The 17,613-nt window shown below is 38.3% G+C and overlaps 1 protein-coding gene across 8 annotated transcripts in view; it reads right to left on the reverse strand.

Moving 5' to 3' along the window:
• SOX6 (SRY-box transcription factor 6) overlaps nucleotides 1-17,613 on the reverse strand; it is a 231,865-nt gene that overhangs the window by 182,045 nt on the left and 32,207 nt on the right. For all 8 annotated transcript variants that reach the window (XM_053449751.1, XM_053449746.1, XM_053449750.1 and 5 more), the window contains exon 2: nucleotides 12,811-12,881. The gene's annotated coding sequence lies outside the window, so the exon portion shown is untranslated. The remainder of the gene's footprint in view (nucleotides 1-12,810; nucleotides 12,882-17,613) is intronic.

Raw genomic sequence — 17,613 nt, forward strand, 5'->3', positions numbered from 1 at the left:
TAGAACTGCAAAATAAATATAAAAATAAAATTGATTGTGCGTGATTTGTTGAAGCCAAAACATTTGTTCATTTAGATAAACAGAAACGTTATTGGCGAGGTGAAGATGTCAGATATTAGCGGTGTGCTGAGTGACAAAGCATGATGATTATTAGACGATCTAAACCGGGAACAAGTATAGATCATTAGCAGGGTTTTTTTATATGAAAAAAATTGACTTTTAGGCAATTTTTACTTTTGGTAAATATTGGGGGATGGTTTAGAGACGGGATCTCAGATTTATAAGTGATAGACATGGGGAGCTAGACGCATAAGTTGACTAAATCACTCCTAATAACATTTTAAATGGCCATATTTGGGCATTTTTGTTTTGGGGGTGTGGTTAGAGGCATGGCTGGGGCGGGGCTATAATGGGTTTTATTTACCCCATGTAATTTATAAAGCCGCTTCCTGCTGTTTCTATACACATTATCGGGGCTTTTAGGGCTGTAGAACCCTGCGATACCCTCATACCCAGCAAACACTCTGACCTCCTAGAAAAGAGGGGCATCAGGGGAGGATAGAGGGGCATCAGGAGGGAGAGAGAGGCATTAGGGGAGGAAAGAGGGGAACAGGGGCGGAGGGAGGGGCCTCAGGGGAGGAGAGGGGGCCAAAGTGAAGCACAGGGGAGGAAAGAGGGGCATCAAGACAAAGGGGGCATAGTGGATTGTGAGGCATTGGGGAGGAAAGAGGGGCACAGGGGAGGAAAGAGGGGCATCGGGGGAGAGAGGCATTGGGGGAGGAAGGAGGGGCGCAGGAGAGGAAAGAGGGGAATCAGGGGAGGAAAAAGGGGCACAGGGGTTTGGGGTCCAAAGAGGGTTTGTCCTAACTAATCAGGGACCCAATATGTATGGTTCTAAGTACAATTTAAAGTAAAGAAAAACAATAACATTTTCAACAAACAATACACAAGAGACAATTTATTCAAGATCACCAACGATTTCAACGAGTTCTAATTGAGAATTTTCACATCCTGATTACACACTAAATGCAGAGTACGTTACACGTAGCAGACCATTCCGGAATGTTAATTTTCTTCCACCTATCCGAATTTAGCAACATTCCTTTTTAAATATGTATGTATATATACGCAGAGACACATAGCCAAACCTATTTACACACAGAAAAGAAAAAAAAAAAAACATATGAATATGGAAATCTCTTCTGTCTAAATGCAATCATTTATACAAATTATTCTGATATAACACAATCATATAGCGAGGAAGATAAAGACATCTGATGTGTCAAAGGCTGATTTCCAACGATTCCAAAAACGGAAAAAACGATGATTGGGTTTTAAAATACTTTTAATATACTCACGTTCTACCTGGAAGGGGGGTTTGGGGCACAGATTTCACACCTATGTGGCTTCAAGCGGGGATCGGTTGCATGATGGGAATCTTCAAACACAGCCCATGGGTATTGGAATTGGGTGTCCATTAAAATATGTCAACAGTTAACTTGGACAGCTATTTGTAAAGTTCCATCGGTTGACGTAAAGTTATTGGTTGACGTAAAGCTATCATGGGTGACCAGACAATTTGGAAACAACAGGAAGGAGATTTGGACTTTTTGGAGATTTTGGAAGCAATAACCACATTTTTATTCATAGTCCATTCCAGACCAGTAGATCAACAATGAAAGAGAAAGGATGTGGCATTTACTAATACCCCAAGAGCGGCAAGTTCTCCCCTAGGCCGACTAGGCAAGTCTAGGGAGTCACCAGTTGCCCTACCGGGCAGTCAAACTCCCTCTAGCTTCATTGCTTAATGGGCTGGTTAAAAGGGAGATCCCTGGGACATTAATACTATGGAGGACTGGGCCAAGTCAACGCTGTCCTCCACTGGGATATGACATCAAGGACGGTGGGGCAGAGAGGGGGCAGTTGGTGGCAAAGTCCTGGCTTAGGCCTAGGGCAGCACCAAACATAAAATAAAGTAAAATAATGTATGGGGCAACATCATGAGGTTACCGTCAAGACCATTGACGACACTCGACCCAACGTTCGCCATGAGTCCGAGGAACCCCAAGGGCCGACCCATCTAATACCAGCCATCGTCTGTCATACAAAGTATGAAAATGAAACATTTGCCGAATGAGCTTCCGTAGAGTACGCTGTATTATAAAAGGTGTGTTGAAAGGCGTCTGATCATGTATCAGATTAGGCGCGTTGCCGGTCAGCGTTACCACCTCGGCTTTGAACAGTAGCTGCTTGCCCAATACACTTCAGGGGCCGGGGAGAATGTATTTGCCGTTCACACTGGAATAATTAGAACACGTCAGGAGGAATTAATTTCCTCATTTTTCAAAAGGATACACAGAAATTACCATGTTATTATATGACAAGGTCCCTTGGAGAATTGTATGAAATTTAATTTCTAGCTCAGCCCACACCAACAAATTAAAGTCATAAATAAGATGGAGGGAAGCGGGACACGGAGCATATGTTTATGGCAATGAGTGAAGCCAAGGGACCGGAAAGAACCGTCTTCATTTTACTTTATTTAAATCAGTCAGACACTCTGTATCTGAATGACAGCCCTTGTTAATGGAGCCGAGACTCCACTCGGTGTGATTCTAAAAGGCACACAATCTCAATTAATGTTTGTTTTTTTCTGTGTACTCCCTTGATTCCCTTTTGTCCTAAAATATTCTAGATTTTTTTTTTATTTTATTTTGTGGCAAAAATATTGTTTATAAGAATGAAGCTTTTAAGTCTATTCATTTAAATCCATAATGTACGGAGATTTCAAAATAATAATTTCCCTTCACTACTCGGACGAAATTCACATTCATCCGCTTTCTGGATACGCGTAGGTGCGGTCGGAGGTAAGTGGGAAGGGCTATCGATTGCCGGCCCACGAGGAATTTACCTGTTGGGAATAACGGCCAGTCTGGGTACTATGTTTAATGCGATGTCTTGATCGTTGGACACTATATTGTGATTATTTGACACACACAGAATATTTCACTACTTATGAACTTTGTATTAACCCTTTCACGTTTTCGTTTCACATATTGTTGGCCCTTCTGCTCTGTCACGTGATGAATGGAAATTATGTTACCAATAACCGGAACATGCAAAAAATGTGCATGAAGATTTTGTAGAAATTTTCTTTTTGTTTTTACATGAGTTTTTGTCGTTCTGCAATCCAAAGCCCCCCATCTACCTTATGATCTATCTCTTTAAAAAAATATATATATTTTTACAAATTTTTTTAGTAAGGTCATTTCAAATGTTATGCCTATTTATTTATTTATCATAATAAGGCTGAGAACAAATTCTGCTAAACTCACAAGAAGAATTTCCCACCCTTTAAGCGTTTTGTGGAGGCGATGTATATCCAGTGTTGAGGAATACAACGGGTTAAGTTGAAAGACCACGAGCCAGGCGTCCCAAACTGTGAATAATGCGGAGATGGGTGCGGCGCGTGATTGTGCCTCACATGAGATCTTCTCTTTTGTGCTAATGAGCACTGTTGGGTTTTTCAAGGTATCACTTATGGGGAATTTTATGATGTTTTCCAAACATCAGCCAATACATGACACCGATGGAGCCTGGACGGCACACAATACGGCTTTGTAGCAGGGTGTGAAGTCACAGGAAGGAGGGTAAATGAACAACAGGAATCAAGTAATAGGAATATTCGACTTCACCGGCTCCAGGGATCTTAATCTTACTGGGTTCTTGTGAGTCCTGACATCACCACCAGTCCAATAACAAAATTTTTTTAAAAAAAAGGTGGTTTTAGTAAAGATGGAAGCGACTCGACCCTCTAGAATGTTCAAAGCTTTTTCATTTGTCTTACTTTGAACAATTGGCAAAAAAAAAGCCCAAAGGTTTTGTGATGGTTTATAAGGAATCGCAGCTTTTATATGTTTTATATTTTTATGGGCAGATAGCACTATCGCTCGTCTCTGATATCTGACGAGGTTTTAGGTTTCTTAGGCTTTGGATAATCCAGGTAAAATATAGAATGTTCACAGATTTGGGAGGATAAAGGCTTTTTTAGGTATGTAAGATGCTTATCAATTACTTCCTTCTTAAGGCAACTTATTATTGTGTCATGTTTTGTCTTATTCTCCTTGTTTTATGACATCTTGCTAAGGATTAAAGTTTAGGGGTCATTTTCTTCTGTTACCTCTAACGTCGGAAATTGTCGCTGATCACCTGGGCGAAAAGTTAGAGGGAAAAAAAGGAATCCGAGGTCAAATGCAAAAAGCCAACCACACTGCGGGTGGAATCCCTCTCTAACACGTAAATTAATATTTTTAACAATATTTAATATTTTTATTGTATTTCCACAATTAACAATGAAAAGAAATGTAATGCCGGCTCATGAAGAAATATTCACCAAGGAACGTTTTCTGTGCAGACCTCGGCTTACACTAAAGCTATCAATCATATATGAATCTTGCAATAAAAAGTATGAATATTTTAGCTGAATTACATTTGTTCGCCAGATTTGGTTAAGAAAAGCTTTACAGCGCGTTGGATGGGGTGCGTCGGAGAATGAACTAATTTGCAGCGAAAAAAAAAAACTCAGGGGTCCAGACTTTTAGCCATAGGGCACCCTCTCTGTGCGCTTCTAAGGAGGCCCATATAATGCGCATGCCCTATTAACAAAGCTATAAGTCCCTTTAATTAAAATATTTTAAATATCTCCGACCTCAACCAATCCCCTAACGGTTCTTTCTTTGGAATCAGTTTAAAATCTAATGTTTTAAGTAACTTTATCCTCTGAATGCACCATTATAGACTAGATTCCTCCACCATACCCAGTGATCCAGAAGATCTGAAGGCTCCAGCATTAAACAAGTCATTTTAAAAAAAATTCTGGATGTTTCGGGGGAGTTTGATACAAAAAAAAAACAATTTTAAGAATTCCAGCTGTTTTATTTTATATAAAATGCTGTTTAATGACGCAGGGTGTGGTTGGTCGACTTGTAATGTAAGGAGGTGAAAATACAATAAAAGAAAGAACGGGAAGGAAAAAACTCCCAAAACTCATTATTTAAAGTTCATCAGCCAAAAATAATGACACCAAGACTGTATGCTCTCCGGGGCTGTTCTTAAGACTTATTGTCCATTGCGTCTGGCGACATTGTAGCAATTTTAATTTTCATTGTAACAAGATCATTATATCCAATTTACTCTAACAATAAGATTTCATTGTATTTTTTTCTGTAATTTTGTGTCCTCCTCGTTCGATGACCCTTTCAACGCTCAACTTCCAAAACAAAGATGGCGGCCAAACACTAATTATGACTTCTACAGTCAAAAATCAAATCACAGAACAGCATCCTATGAAAATATGTATGTATGTTCTATGAGAAAATTCAAAAATTCCATTTTATTATATTAGACAATCTTGTTTTTTTTTTTTCCTCAACCGGCCGCCTAACGCTGTTGTCACTAAACTCCAAATCTATATTTCGAGTAATATTTTATCAAATCCATTTAGTAGCCAGGGGTTATTCTCATTAAAACTAAAATGACAAGGTTTAATTAGTTGTAAATAAAAGAAATGGATTAAATATGTCCCTCCGACCCCTTGGGCTCGATGTTGTGAAATCCATCTGTCGTCAATTGTGTAACGCCGATAAAAAAAACAAAAAAAAACCGCCGGTAAAGATGAGAGAATGACAAACAGGTCTCTTTTTAAATAAATATCTTATTAGTTGAGTGAGACACACTGACAAAGAATAATTTATGATTATTCAAACCGTTCTTGACTTTTCAGGTGCTTCCAAATGAGTTCACAGAAGAGTGATTAAATGCAACGGATAACAAGCCACACATTGCCGAAATTACTTACCGTCTCATTTTATGATTAATTAAACATGTAGATTAAAGTTGCAAAAGAATTTAGATTAATGAGGGAGTTAAGTCTTGCTGATATAACTGAATTGGGAATTGGATGCTCCGTGGAACTTTGCAAACACGAATTTTATAATGAGAAAGACAAGCCTACATGTTGAATTGTGTCCACAAGGGCCTTCGACGATTCGCTCTTTTTTAACGTGGTTTGACAGCTTTCAAAAAAAAAAAAATTACAAAAAAAAAAAAAAATTACAAAAAAAATAAAAAAAACATCCTACCGCAGGCTTTAAACTTTGCGTTCCATTATAAAACCAGGGATAAAAAAAAAATTAAAAAAAAAAACGACAATGTCGATGTTAACGTAAAGCCTGTTTGAAATCTCTCCGAGGCGCCGACACCATGTAACAACAGCTGCTCGGAATAATTACCGGCTCGATTGTTATCTTAATCTGGAATGTTTTACTGGTTAAATAGAGTTATGTGTCGCATATTACAAACGGTTGACCTGGAAATATCTTCATAAAATGCTGAATTTTCAGTATTGCACTTTTTATGGTAATATGAACAAAAAATAAATAAATAAATAATAATAATAAAATATTAATAAAAATAAAAAAATGTATTAATACAGGGTTTAGACTAATTGAAGCAAATAAAAAGCACTGTGTGATTCTCGCATAGAGTAAAAGGAGTCTTATCACCATGGCAACTAATGGAATGTCTCCATTGATTGCAACATTCCATTGGTTGCTACTGTGATAAGACAAGTTTTTAAGGTTTACACCAGAAATGCCCATTATAATAAAACACCCTGTGCTTAAATTTCTAAATATCCCCAAATATGTCACATTCAAAATAAATATTTTTTATTTCTAGCTATTTTTATGATAATTAATAACTGGGGTTTTTTTTTGTTAGAATACAATTGGGAATAGCTATAACTCTGTAACTCTTATGAAGATTTCATCCTGAACAACAACTGTTTTTCAACAGATAGACTGAATGACAGCAAATAACTTTTGCATAATGTACAGCTGGAATGATGTCACACTTTCAAAACTTTTTATACATCGTCGATATACCTTTAGAAACAAAATCTACTGTTTTATTCACTTTCATTTGGAAGCCCCCCATTACAGTCCATTTGCCCAGCTCAATTCTTCATATCGGTCCTAATGTTGGTGGTCTAGCAGGCATTGAGCAGGGGCCCGGACCCCTTAAGCCAAAAATCTGCTGCTCCTCTGTGTATGGCTGCAGTGCCAGGAAGCGGCGTATGACATCACATCTTGACAAATAACCCTTATGTTTCCGAGCTTCTCATTCCTGCGGCTCGTTTTTACCAAATCAGGTTTCACCATTTATTTTTTAAGTTCTTATTTCAGCAGCAAAGAAAGGCAGAATGCTGAACGACTACAATGACTTTTTGTCACACTTTCAAACATGAAATGGAAATCTGGTTTGAGTCCAGCGCTGCTGAGACCGTTATGGAATTACTGAGAACTCGCAGGAAAATTAGAACAGTTATTTTATTATGCAAAGTGTTAGTTTTTTCAATTTCTTTCTTTTTTTTTTCTTTTACCAGCGCTGCTTGATTTGCGTTTTCCTCATAAATAAAGGAATTATAACAGAAACGTTGGTTCTTGGGCCCTTTACGAATCACAGATCAGGACAACGGGGTACGTTTGAGCACAGCTGGTTCAGTCTTGACCCACGGTTAACCCTTTGGGCGATGGGGAGGTGCATTGAGAGCGCCATTAGAATCTTGAAGGTCAAACTGACTTTTTTTAAGTGATATCCTTAAAGAGATCCTGTCACTTACACTGTCTAAATCAAGGGGTATGTTTCCACCTATGACCTTATAATCCAGCATCCAAAAGACCACCACAAACAAAAATAATCATTTTTTTAAATCTCTTCAGTCTTCCCCAACTTCTCTCACATATTCTCTCTATTCTCGCTGTCTTTGAGCTCTTCCCGTATTCTTGTCTCCTTTTTCTCCATTCTGCCCCATCTCATTGACTCTCTCCCACTATTTTAAAAGCCCTTCCTTCCCCCTCTTCTCCATTCGGCCCCCTACTCTTCTGCAATCTGCCCCCCTCCCTTGTCTTTACTCTAGCAATATGCCCCTTCTACTTGCCCCTCACTCCTCCCATCAGCTCTCTCCCCCTCACTCTTGCAATCTGCCCCCTCTCCTGCCCATCACTCTGCCAATCTGTTGCCCCTCTCTTCTGAAATCTGCCCTCCCTGTCCATTTTATCATTGCTGTTCTCTCTCTGCCTATTCCCTGAACCATGTCACTTTTCCTGGTTATACTTGCCCTTCTCCTTTCTTTTATCCTTATTCCAACATCTTCCCCCCCTCTTCCCTCACTGTCATTATCCCCCTTGCCTTTCTCTCTTTCTTCTTCTTCTTCTTCTTCTTCCATTCCCTGATCCTTAGGCCTCGTTACCGCTCTCCACCTGTCCCCCTAAGGAAATCCTGTAGGTATCCTCAGCACCGTCCTCCCATATAGCCTAAAACACCTACAAGAAGGTGCAAAAACCTGGGGTCCCTGTTAACGCTGCCCACCCCTAAATTACCACCCGCGACCCCCCTCCAATGGCATGGCCGTGTACGATAACCTAACTCACTGAGTGCCAACGAGGTGCAAAATCTTCCCCACAGCAGACAGTAAGCGTTTGATTCTGAGACGTCTCCCAGTAGAAATTCCGAGTGCGTGGCAGAAGACGAGACGCGCCTGTTAATTCATCCCCCTTGTGTTATTAACAATCGCTAATTTGTCTCTTAATGTAATAGCTTGCCAATTTCTTTCAAGCACTGCTGGGAGGGACGGGGTTAATTATTGCTGGAATTATAAGGCTTTCCCTGGAATAAGACGGAGCAGTCGGTGAAAGAGAGAGTGTGTGCGTATAATGAGTGAGGTTACAGATCACGTTGATTAACATAACACCCTTATAATACGGCCATTACCTGCCACAAATCTCTCGTTAAGATTTTCACCCAGAGATCTCGCATTTATTCTCCAATTAAATGAAATCCATCATACTTTATACCCCATAATTGCTCTAACTCTCTGAGCGTAGGTGCGACCGGCATCGGAAATCTCTAGCAGCGAGCTAGGCCCAGGGAAAGGGTTAATTTCATTACATATTTAATTACTAACCCCTGCTTTTTCTTGGAACGCGGTGATCTCGCGATTGGAATCTTTTGTATCTGTTATCAAAACGCGATTCCTGTCCTGTTACAGGTAGCAGATTTAAGAATAGATTTCAAGGAAAGTGATGTAATCTGCGCTGGCTTTTCCAAGGAGCGATTGGGGTATCTGTCAATTGCCCTCCTGCCTCCTACGTGTTCCCATTGTCTTTTTTATTTTATTTTTATTTATTTTTTATTGTAAGCCAAAAATATTATAGTCTATTAAGGTTGATTTAAGAAAAAGTATGACTTTTCCTTGTAGATGATAAAGCCTGGACCAAAGAGCTTGCAACTGGTTCCATACAGGGAGCCATCTCTGACATTGGTATATTTTTTTTTATGGAGTTATACATCTTCACAGTCTCTGAATTTTTACCTCAATCTCAGGGTCTCAGGGTGAAGGGGCAGAATCTCGGGGTCACACCGTCTGAAGATGCCTCCTTCCTATTCTACCCCGCTGTTATTATATATAAGACTCCCGGTTGGTGCTTTTGCTCCCAGTATGTAATGGTCTATATCCCTGCTCGAATGCAGGTGACTCAATAAAGTGTATCTTTAAATAATGAGTGAAGGTTTCTTACATCGAGAAGATCTGTGTGGCTCGTTCACCATGTTTGGGCAACTTCAATATCCCTAAGTTTGGGTTTTACATTATTTTTTTAAACATGTTTTAGGGGGCTGTGACTATGAGGAGGGTCAAGACCCAATAGGCCCAATAGATCCAAATATTCTCAATAATTAGAACACCAGTTCTCGCTAAAAATGCTCTCGGTATGAAAAACCATAAAGTAGAAACAAAAAAGGGCCCAACCATGGCTGGGCTCCGCATTAAATCGACCAATCGTGTAATTCCAAGCCGTTTTTACAAAATGTCGCGTAGCCAATCACCAGTCACCGTCTTCCCAGGAATGACTGGCGAGGGCAGACAGGTAAAGCCCGGCTTTTAGCGAGGTTTTTCCCGCCGGGGGGCTGCGCATGCGTGTGCGTCTGCGGCTGCTAACGAAGCTCAGTCTATCGGGCTTATCCATATTCATGTTGTTGGACAAACAGGACAGCTGCTGATGTGCTGATACAATGACTCTATTCTACTCCTCATGTTATAAACTTTCCCATGTTTAGCTGCACTGAATTACAGGATGCCGTGACAGTTAATTGACTTAAAAAGGGCCAAGTTGCCGTGCAAACATAAATTAGATTTATTATGCTTAAACGTTAACAAGGGATAATGCTTGCATTTAAAGGAACACGTACCTCAGTTCTGAAATCCCCCCCCCCCCACACTCCCATCATTCCCGTGCTCAAAAGAAACATTATTCGGATTTGTTTGGTCCCGGACCTTTGGCAAAATAGCAAGCGTTCCACGCGGAGGGAACGGAGAGAGAGAGCACAGCTGGACAAATTGCTAAACCAAGTCGCCAAGGTGGATGAGCAAGGTGGGATACTGAGTCTCAGGGTCTTTGCCCCAATCTCAGGGTGAATGGGCAGATTCTCAGGGTCACACAGTTTGGTGCGTTTGCTCCCAGAATGCTATGGTTGATATTCCTGCTTGAATACAGGTGACTTAATGAAGCGTATCTTCAAATAATGACACGTCAAGGTTTCCACAATGACCGGCCCAACAGTTGAGTCGGACCAGCTGGATTTTTAAACAGATCGGTTATCTTCACAGCTGAGACAAGCAGACTACAATATGAATCATACCAGAGAAGCTTCAACAAGTTAGATCCTCATAGGCTTCCTGAAAACCAAAATATTCCTCTAAAATATAAAAAAAAAAAATCTACCCACAAAAAAAAATGGTGGACTGACTCGTAAAATAAATCGATATAAAATGAGTAGTTTGGTTATTAAAGTCCCCAAACTTGGACTGTTAAGGTGTGACGTCTAAGGACAGGATGACGATGAAGAAAGTATAACCCAACACAAACCGCGTGGCACGTATAAAAAAAAAGTAGGAAAAAGATAATAAAATCACTAAATCACTAAAATCACTAATCATTTAAAACCTACAAATGAAGAGATTTTGTTCTTGTCCATTTAGATAATGTGTCCCTAAAGAAGGTCTCCCTAAACGAGTTCCAACACCACCCCTTCCATTTTGATTTGCGTTACAAACGAAAAGCCAAAATTACTTATTGTACCTTCATTAAAAATATTCCCCTAAAATGTGATTATTGGCTTCGATACGCGCAAAAAAAAAAATGCGTAGGAAGCGCAAGGAGTAGGCTGAGTTGCTCTAATGGAAGTTTCCAATTCCAAATTTCCATCGCCTACTTGAAATGTTACTAAAAGAATTACAACATATAGCCGAGCAACTTAAAGACACTCCATATATATATAAAAGAGAGGGTTTTTTTATTAATAATGTAATATTACGATTCTTCTACCCAACTAATTTCTATAATTGAATAAGAGAAAAATATGATTCATAATAACCCTAATAATAACCCATAATTCGTATATATTTATTATTTGCGGTTCGAAATACTTAATGTTCTATATGGAGACGCATTATGACACTTACAGCTACCTAAAGAAAGATCATTCACACATTGGGTATTTTACGTAGGCATATTTCTTATAATAAAAACAAAAAAGCAAACGTTAAAACGGAATTCGAATAAATTCATTAAAAATACAAAAATATAAAAAAATATATATAAAAAAAAATAAAACTTAAACTGGAAAATAAAAATAATAAAAGCATTTTTTTAAAAACATAGACATTAAACTAGATCAATAACAAAACTGACAATAACGATAGTAAAAAAAAACAAAAATAAACCAAGGGAGATGAGTTGGTTTCATAAAAAGTAATTCTGCTGTTATTTAGGGGAAATAATTGCTCATTTTATATACTATTTTATGATAGGATGGAATTTTTCTGAAAATAATTGTATTTCTCCCCATTTTTTTTGCTGTTGATTACTAGTTTATAAAGCTGCTGCGTGTTTGAGATAAGTGCATTCTAACACGGAATCTGAATGTTAAATATAGTTTGATGTTGCGTGCTTTATCGCGCATGTGAATTAATATCTCGTGTTCCGCGCATAACATTAGGAGGGAGCGAAGCCTGAGTTATTGTCAATTTCCTTCGCTATGATAGGACTTTGCTCTAAAAATAACGAAAGGTTTCTATAGCGAGCCGTGCATCAGGTTGCATCCCTTCTGGATGTCTCCGGTTACGTGATTTTTGGCATAACAATGAATCAGTTACATCAGCTGACTTAAGCCGGGCAAAGGGTTGTTTCAGGTAACATCTGCTTTCGGGCCGAAGCTATAATTGGAACTTTTATAAGGGGTTTTTAACCCCCGAGCGCTTCTATCTGAAGAAGCTGGACAATACACGTGGGGCAAGAAGATTTATTTGATTAAATAGGTTAAAAAAAACAAAAATTCTAAAATTTTGAGAGGCCTTCCGATCTCGGAATGCTTCTACCAGAAAGTTCAAAACCAAACTTCAAGTTTTACCCCCAAAAGCATCTTCACTAAGAGTTCCCTAAGATACACTAACCCATCATTTCCAAATATATATTAAAAAAATATTTTCAAATAAGCCCCAGTTATAAAACATTATAGTAAAAAAAAACTCGTACATAAATCGGCCATTTTTTAAAGCAATAACAACTACATATGCGGTACCTGCTTAGATTTCTAATGAAAATTTGAGAGATCCGATAATGTTAGTAAATTCTTAAATAAGTTCTGTTTTCATTACAAAAAATCCCGAATTAAAAATCGAGTAACACTTACAATATTGAATGGAATCTACTCCCGGTGCCAGGAAATCACTGGTAAGTTGCTGTTGAATTCATTAAACTGATCTGCAATTACAAAAAAAAAAGACAAGTTAGAAAATGAAAAAAAGGTTCTCTAGATAAAGTGAATATATAATATAATAAATATAATATAAAGTATGAGGTTACCGAACACCAGAGTGCGTTGTACAAACTGTAGTGTGGATCGTGTAAGTTAACCCTTGATTAAAGCTTGGTCAACCGGTCATTTGTTGATCAGATGGGTGGAAGGATCCCAACTTGACCAGCACAGGGATCCATCCCAGCTTCATTGGCTGAGCTAATGGATCCCATCACAGTTGGATCAACTGAGCAGAAGGAACCGGGTTTGGCCACGTGGCCACCTGGATTCCTGCTTGATCACAAAGTTACCGGTTTGAGCAGATCCATGGAAGGGATCTGAGGCTATAAAATCATCATCTAAGCAAACTGGAAGAAAATGGGTAGTTTCAGGAGCACGGTTACTGGGAACAAACTGATATAATTACTAACGGCCAATCACCCCCCACCTGTGTATATCATTAAGAATTACTTCGAGGAGAAGACAGAAGAAGAGTAAATACACGGCAAGAGTTGGGTAAAATCACACATTTCTAGATGATTTTCACATCTATGATAAAATTAAACAAAGTGTCATTTAATGGCGAAATTAACCTGAAAAAAGTGTATTTCTCATAAAGGCCATAATCATTACAAGGTGCTGAATTTACACTGAATTTCAATTCGTTCTATCGTCAATAGGTAATATACAGATTAATAATTGATACCCAAGCATTGTGGGTCCTCGCCATTAAAATGCGCTGTCCTGCTACACGTTACCATTCAAGTGTTCAAGTGTTACAACTGACCCATTTTGTGTTGCAAAGGTACAGAGGCTGCTGTTGTCGTTCGGTTATCTGGCATCTCTTGGAGCTCACGGATCCCTAAGATGCTACATTGTATATGTGACGTCCCTAAGGATTCACAGAAACATCAATGCTTGGCATCATTGTGCTTCTGTAGAACATGTATGACCCAGTTGGGGGCTTCAACGCAATTGCTGTCCTTGTAGGTGGCACCAAGGTGCTCACCAACTCCGAGACATCATATATAGTTTTTACACCAGATGGCTCACATCGGACAAGTCTGCCGTCAGTATGCTTTGTGCCATGTCATAAAACACAACAAATATGCTGAGGAATTTTAAAAATAAATGAAAAAATATCTCCATTCTGTAAATGAAAATTGATTGTAACCGGCCAAAAGACTGCTGTTGCCACCCAAGACCAATCGTTCGTATTACTCTGCTTCATACCAACGAGATCTATTATGATCGCTAAGTGCTGTGGAGACCAAATCCCTTTCTTCAGATGAAATACACAACTTCAGATTATTTCTGCAGCGTTATTTAGGACTGCGGGACTGTAAATTAGTTTTTAGATACCCCAAAATGTCACTTTTATTCCAATAACAATAATTATTAAGGCATTTCCAGTTAGAGTCAATAAAGCATTTGTTGGCAAGGAATATGTGAAAGCCCGATGTAAATTAAAGTTATTTTTTTTTATTAACTGCTATAATTAGATTATTCCTACAGTATTTCTAATACATAATCGAGCTCTAGGCTCTCCGCAAGGGAGCAGGTCCCGGGCAACTGCCAAAAAATCAGGCATGACTGCCATACTCGTAAGACACCGTTCTTATCCCAGCGTTTACAAAAAAAAATGTATCATTTGTATATCGGAATCTTAAAAAAAAAAAGCACAACATTGCAGCCGGCAAAAAAAGCTAAAAAAAAAAGCAAAGTAAAACTAAACAATAAATGCATTTCCTTACATTTATCGTTGTGGAACTAAGGCTCAGAATTGATGACCTCTGCAAAAGACCTGCATTATTATCATAGAGCTTTGCACACAAAACAGCATCATGTATGGGACAAAGGAAAGATTTAGGAGGAAAATGTAACCATGCCTATATAATTTTATAGTGTTTTTGGTAGGAAAATAAAACTTGATAAAAATGTTTTTTACTTACTTACAGTTTCTCTTGAAAAGAGCAATAAGAGCAATAAGATAAGTATTTAAGCCAACAGGTAGAACTCCAGATGTTGGGCTATACACCAGCTAAGTATTATGGAGGTTATAGTTCTACAGCTTCTGGATCGCTCCTCATTGGCCACCTCTGTCTCGGAATAATTCTCAGCCAGCTGATACATTGTATAACGTTGCAGTATCACGTTCGGCCTAATGCACACGCTCGCCTTGGACTCAAAGATTACCAGATGGAGCTCGAGACCTGCAGGGCTTCCCCCCCCAACCACCAAAAGAAAAAAAAAATAGTAACTGGAACAATGAGTGACTTTATGTGTTTAAAAATCCATGATTTCCTTTCCGCAGAACAGACCGAAGTAAGGTAGTTTATTTTTATTGTTTTTTCTAAACACAAGCACGTTTTCTAGTTTTTCCCTGAACAAAGGAGTGTTGTTACAGGGGGAACTGAGCTTCTTTCATGGGCAAGAAAACAAGGTTTTGTGAAGCTTAAAAAATGCTCTGCTACCCTTCCAAATCTGACCAAATTTGCCAATATTAACCCCTTAGCGTCTACCTATTTGGAAATCTTCCCTTTAATATTATATCAGATAGTAAAAAAGTATTTTTAAGCCTATAAATTCACAGCATGATGTACATTTTAAACTAATTATTTGCACCTAAAAAAATGGAAATTGCATTAAAATGCTAGCAATATTAACCTTTTGAATACTGAAGGGGTGGAGTATAACGGATAAACCATCCATCTCTGGCACTTTTCTCTTAAATGAAAGAATAAAAACTTTTTCTCAGGTTCCTTAAAACCGAGAGGGAAACATAGATTTCAGACACTTGTTGAAAGTGAGAAGTTGAGATTAGGGTGAAATCATTACAAATATGTGAAATCTAGAAGTTTTTTCCAGGGCACCAAGTGTCGAGGAATGCAAACAATTTTATTTAAAATAAAGTATATAAAGATAAAGGGATTACTACAGGTTATACTTTTTTTTTTTTACGCAACCAGGAACATTCTCAACAGAGAAGCAGAGTCATCTTTTGAGGTGGGAAGAAAAACTTTCACCTATATTCTAGAAGTTATGAAAAATTGCACACATTTTTTTTTAAAAATATTAAAACATTTGCTGTTAACATCCAGGGTTCCATGATCGCTTAAGTCATAAAATGTTTAAGGAAGTAGTATCACTGAGTTTACGGAAGTAAACATAGCTGGTGTTACGCGTAACAGCGCCCCTACTGGTGGGTTCATGAAAATGTAAACAAAAATATTATCTTATTAGTTAATACTTTGGCAGGAATAAAATGTGACTTTATGCCAGCTCTAGCCACTAAGTGCATTTATTTAGGAAGAATCCTTAAGATCATACTAATTTTGGCTGATACCTCTCTTAATGTCTCTCTTTTAGATAAACCAACCTCTCTCTGTGACTCTTTGTTTCCTACTTTTTCCACTTTTCTAGGAACTCTGAATAAATGCATCGTGTACAAACTCATAACAGCGCTCCGCAGTTATAAAACTCAAAATAATGTTTTTTTATAAACAGCTGGAATCCTCTGATCCTGAGCCTGTTTCCAGGATCGCTTCCCTGTGCCGCGTTAAATTGCGCCAGGTGATACACGAGGCTGGCAAAGCCGATTGTATTCCGAGAGCGAAGGAATGTAAGGACTACACCTCCCGATACAGGCACCAGGCACAAAGGACAATCCTTATTAAATAAAGCAATGGAGCATTGTTCTCATACAACAATATTTATTTTAGAACATGGCACTAATTAGTCTGGTAGCAGAGCTAATAACCGGTACCTGTAAAAAAAAAACCACCAGTTTAAAGCCATGCATTATTTTATATCCTACAGGATAAATTGGGCAACTGAAATCCCTCAAAAAGACCCTAAACGGCAATTTCCATTTATGGAAAATATATAATAATCAATAAAAGAAAAGAAATGATATAAAAATTAAGAGATTCACCTAAAACGTAAATCATTTACTTAACTTCATGATTTGCGGAAATTCAAAAACGAGTCTGAAAATTGGGCTTCTAGACTAGAACTAGTTGTGTCCAAACTGGCCCTTGTACCCTGTCTATGCTAAACATTTTAGAGGTTCAATGGTTTAGGGGATTATTTATCAAAATATTTTTGGTCATGTACAATGTTTCCTCTTCCTAAAAAGTGTAACTTTCTCCTCCTGACCGATATCGTTACATTCTGCTCAAGTTCATAATACTCTTTTTTTTTTTTTAGTTCCATTTAACCGACAAGACTTCTAGAAGCGAACCTTCTACATTCCGTAAAAAAAAAAAAAAAAAACTCTAAAATCAGAGGGACGTCGGTGATATCGCGATAAAAATACCCACACGGTTCATACTCCCCAACCATGATCAGCTGTGAAGTGTGCCGGAGAATGAGCATAATTGTGTCCTTTGAGAATTCTGTTATTCATCTCAAGGCTTCAAGAAGGTTTAGATATCATCCTAAATAATGCAGATACAATGAAACAAAAAAAAAGACTCTTAAAACTTAAGATTCCCAGAATACGACGGAATACAGACAATAGCTAGTATGCATGGAGTGTACATATATATATCTATATATACACACACATATAGTGTCCACCTGCTTTAATGTATCCATTCTGCAGCGATCGGTGCAAAGTGTCCTATTTATAACTGGTTTATGTGTCAAGGAAATTAATACAGATTTCTTTTCAGCAGTAAGTATGCAGCATGGATT

Source organism: Spea bombifrons, chromosome 10, assembly GCF_027358695.1.
Source record: "Spea bombifrons isolate aSpeBom1 chromosome 10, aSpeBom1.2.pri, whole genome shotgun sequence".
Lineage (NCBI taxonomy): Eukaryota > Metazoa > Chordata > Amphibia > Anura > Pelobatidae > Spea > Spea bombifrons.